The sequence below is a fragment of the Tribolium castaneum genome, chromosome 7 (assembly GCF_031307605.1).
Source record: "Tribolium castaneum strain GA2 chromosome 7, icTriCast1.1, whole genome shotgun sequence".
In the NCBI taxonomy this organism is placed as follows: domain Eukaryota; kingdom Metazoa; phylum Arthropoda; class Insecta; order Coleoptera; family Tenebrionidae; genus Tribolium; species Tribolium castaneum.
In genome coordinates, this window is record NC_087400.1 from 10,687,048 (window position 1) to 10,691,832 (window position 4,785).

At 39.8% G+C, this 4,785-nt stretch overlaps 1 long non-coding RNA gene across 1 annotated transcript; it reads left to right on the plus strand.

The window, feature by feature from the left end:
- The first annotated feature begins 3,695 nt into the window (after positions 1-3,695).
- LOC135266810 (uncharacterized) lies at positions 3,696-4,302 on the plus strand. Its single transcript, XR_010334982.1, has 3 exons — positions 3,696-3,885; positions 3,942-4,036; positions 4,087-4,302. It is a non-coding gene; the product is annotated as an uncharacterized LOC135266810 (long non-coding RNA).
- The last annotated feature ends 483 nt before the right edge of the window (positions 4,303-4,785 follow it).

Consider the following 4,785-nt stretch of genomic DNA (forward strand, 5'->3'; position numbering starts at 1 on the left):
TCGGTGATTCCGCTCCATTCCGCCAATATCAATACCCCATGTCCCCCTACATGCAACAAATTCTCAACAAGGAGGTTGACGACATGTTAAACCAGGGGGTGATAGAACCATCGCAGAGCCCGTGGTGATCATCGGTACTTCTTGTCAAAAAATCGTCTGTCGAATACCGTTTTTGTTTTGACGGAAGAAAATTAAATCAAATAACAAAACACAATTCCTACCCGCTACCTCGTATTAATCGAATCCTTAGTTTATTAAGAGACGCGACATTTATAAGCTCATTGGATCTCCGCAAAGCTTTTTGGCAAATCCCTTTGACCGAGTCATCTAAAAAAATAGCTTTTGCCATCCAGGGAAGTGGCTTGTTTCCATTTAACGTTATGCCGTTTGGACTAAGAAATTCCACACAAACCAACAAAGGCTAATGGATGCCATTTATGGTTTTCAATTTGAACCTTCGACCATATATCGTATAGACTCGCCGCAAATCGAGTTTGTAGGCAGGTTGTTTGAAGCCAACATGTAAGGGCGAGAGGAGTGAGGGGCAAGAGAAAGCTTACTGTTTGTTCAATGGCAGCTCGTAGTCAAGGGGCAAACAATTGAAAAAACATTACAAGTTTCAGAAATAATTTATGTATACGAGTTTTAAATAAATTGCCTTACTTAAAATACTTCTAATTCTATCTTATGATATGCGGTCAGAGCTATAATATTCAAAAATATTTAGTATTAAAGCAGAAAATCAGAATACGTTACGACGCCACTAGTGTGTTTCCATATTTAGGTTAACACGAGTAATTTCTTACTTACGGATGACATTACCGATGAATAAGCCGTTGTGGATACTTTCTCTTGTATATTTTGACGTAAGAACCAATTTTTTTCCCTTTAATCACAATCGTGAAGGACGAAGTTAGACAAATATTAACGAAACACTTAGAAATATTTTGAATAAACCAATCAGAGAAGGGGTACCTAAGGGTCAAATCGCGTACCAAGCCTCATTTCCCCTTGCCCCACCTGGACATGTTGGCTTCAAAACAAATCTCAATTTGCCCTGTTTATACAATATATGGTCGAAAATTTGAACCCAACATATTTGTTTACCTCGATGATTTGATTATTGTTACCGCTACCTTTGAAGACCACTGCCGCCTATTAAATGAAGTTTTTAACTGTTAATTTAGACAAAAGTTCGTTTTTTCAAATATCATTAAAGTACTTGGGTAATGTCATTGATTCAGCTGGGCTACGTCCCGATCCCGAAAAAATATCCTCGATGGTAGATTATCCTCGCCCGCGAAATGCGACTGAGATTAAACGATTTATAGAACTATGCAGTTGGTATAGGCGCTTCATTCATAACTTTTCGTCCTTAGTCGCGCTGATTAACAACCTGCTTAGGGGCAAACGGGAAAACAGGATGTTCTTTGGAATGAACACACTGAAAAGCAGTTAAAGCCGCGTTAATCTCAGCTCCGGTCCTATCTACCCCCAATTTCTCGCAACCATTCGTGGTCGAATGTGATGCCTCTGACGTGGTCTGGGTGGAGTCTTTTCCGAAGTGTGGTTTCTAATTACGGTTTTCCTTTAATTAGCCCCGACTTTGGAGTGAGTCGGACCAGGTTAGTTTCCTCTCTGTTTTCCAAAATAGTTGTGTTGTCTGACTGTGAAGGGGCTATAAGGAGTGGGCAGCTCAGAGTATTACAAACCCTCCCCTCGGAGAAGTGTGAGCATCTTACTCCGAGTAATTTTAGTGCTCACGTGCCTATTGTGTTGTCGTACCAAGTTGTATGGCGCCTTGGTACGGTTTAAACGCCCTTTTGTCCCTTTATGTTCTAGTGCAAATGTTCTCAAAAGCACAAATTCCCCATGTTCTTTTAATTGTTACATTTTTCTTACTTACCTCTCGATCACTTAACCATCGTCGTAATATCGACCTCTTTCACGCAAGTCACATCCTCGAAATGTAAACACACTTAACCTTTTCCACTTGCCATGACATGACACATGCGGCTTTTTTTTTAGAAACTAAGTGCGCGCTTTCGGCAGATCCTACCGATAAATTAAAAACTTTCACTTTCTTACACATAAGCCGATATTGGCACGGTTCGCGCCACGAGAACGGGCAGGGAGAAGTCGTCTGAGTTTTCAACAACCTTCCTTTTCTGCAGCGGTACTGATCGAGTACGGACGCTCCAGTAACAATTTCGTGAAAACTTACCTTATCTAAATTTACCTTTCCGGATCTCGAAACTACCGATTTGCACATTTTCGTACCGTCCGTGATTCAAGTACCGCACCAATTTCCTTCGTCGTCCCTCACAGAAGTAATGCAAAATTTCCTTATTTTCTTTATTCCTCTGTATCGTTACTATCTTAAAATCAGAGATCTACGCTGAGGTCGGACTAGTTCCGAAGTGTTTCTATATCTGTACCTATCGAAAATCCCGGATTTACTCAAGCTTCAAAGCGAGCACTTGCACCAGCACCTTGTCAACCAGTAGAAACTCCTGGGCCACTCGTACCCCTCCACCTTGATAAGAAACCATGTACGATAAGTACCTCGTATTTTTTACATCGATTTCCTCGAATTCGCGTTGCGATGGTCCATAGTGTGGAATTTCAAATTCATTTTCCCTCTAACCTACTCCTCACTTACTCTGTCCTTGTTTTAATTTGAAAATTAGATTTTTTTTATTAATTGTTAAGTTTTATATAAACATATCAGGAGATAACTAAGAGAATATTCGAGAGTAAGAAGACATGACTTCAGCGGAACGTATGTGTGAGGAGATAAAGCGAGTAAAGGAGGCGGATGAGAGAAGATTGAAGGGTGGAGAAGAGATCATGCCGTGAAAATAAGACAGAGCAAAAGGAGACTGACGGCCAAGTAATATCATAAGATGGTTCCGGTCGTCGGTATAGTAAAGACCAAGTTGAGGGGGTGGGGACAAGAAGAACGAAAACGCTTTAAAGATCTAACGACAGAAAAGCCAAGTATAAGCCATATAGTAAAGAAAATCTTTAAAAACGGAAATGCATAGGAAAGGGTGGAGATTCTGTGTAGAAATATTTTGAAAGCTAAACAAGAAATGGTAAGAGAAAGAGAAGCAAAAAAAAGATGAAAGCATTGGGCGCTCAAGAGTGACAAGCAAGTGGTTCCCGGGTGATTCCACTAGCGACGGAGAGGTGTTAGTGAATAGCAAAAATCACACATTCCCTCGCTCAGAGAACTCACAGTCCTTATACTTTACCGGTTACCTCATGCACGGATTTTGGGTGAGGGACGAGTGGCGTGTGTTGAACAGTTTGTGACGTCAGCGTTAGTGCTCGACTTACCAGGGCTATGAAAGTAAAGCGACGTTATTGGTCGATTAAAAATAAAGCTTTCAGCCCACCGCAGGGGAGCGCATTAGTAGTAATTAGTAGGCAGCACAAATTACACTGCTGTATTCTTTGCCCGGCATTTTGGTGTCGTAGCCTGTAATACCGACAGCACGCTTTTCAAATAATTTCAAACAAAAGTCAATTTAAACCGTTTAATTCTGTGACCGTTTAATAACAACGAGCATAGAAACAACGAGTTTTTATCATCGTTTCGTTGGTTTGTTATTCTGTAGTTTTAATCGTCAAAGGTAAGCCAATATAAGAAATTAACGTTTTACAAAATTCGACTGGATTGTAGAAAATGGAACAAGGACCTAGCGTCTGTGCTATGACCTCGGGGCATGTTTGTTCGGTACCAGGGTGTACCAACAAGCATGCACCCATGTTCAGGTTTCCCAACCCTAAGAGAGGGTTGGACATCTGTTTGAGATGGAGGCAGGCCGTCAATAATCCAAAGTGGCCTGAATTGTCGGACTGTCGTCTCAACAGAATTGCGTAATACATATTTTTGATTTGCTTTATATCTTGGAATTTTAATATATTTTTTACAGGCGTGTTTGTTATAAACATTTTATAGACGACGATTTCCTGTCCGGGACCAGACGTTTAACCCGTTTTGCTGTTCCTTCCCTCAACTTACCAACAGGTGGAAGACAATTACTTCAATTAAAATTGTTTATTACTTATTTTTATCAGGTCGTCGGGACAGTACACCAAGTCCAAGACCGTTGGAGTTGGGGCAGTCATCTCCATCCGAGGTGTCACTTCAACCCAAGTTTGTTACTCCCACAAAAGAGTTTCCTTTTTGGCTAGGAGCAGTGGGAGTGACACCCAGGAAGAGAGAGACACCTATGAAAGGAAATGTACCTGCAAAACGTGAGATTTTCGTTGAAGAAAAATAAAATTTTATTATCGGCACGCTGAATCAATTCAAGTAGGGGCTGCGCTCCTCGTGATTTAACATTTTCGATCCGCTTTTCGATAAAATAAAATTTTATTATGTTCTATATAATAAAATAATATAATATAATAAAATAATAATTCTATATAACTATTTTTAATATTTTTTTATTTGACAGGGGTTAAAATGTTATTATATCCGGAACCGGACCAAAATATTGTAGCAGTAGGTGAAGCAGGGGAAGGTGTTCGTTTTTTGATGGGTGACGGAGGTATTAAGACTAAAATTTGAAAAGTAGTAAGCATGCAGTCAGTAGCACGTCTCAGTATTATTATAATGTTCTTAGTGCACTCTATAAGTCGTAAAGGTGATGTTTTATCTTTATTTACAAGGGTCAGTATACAGAAAGCGAAATTAAGATTTAATTCCGAATTAATCTAATTCGACGTTAAGTCACCAATTAAAATGCATTGACAAATATTAAGTTAATCTCG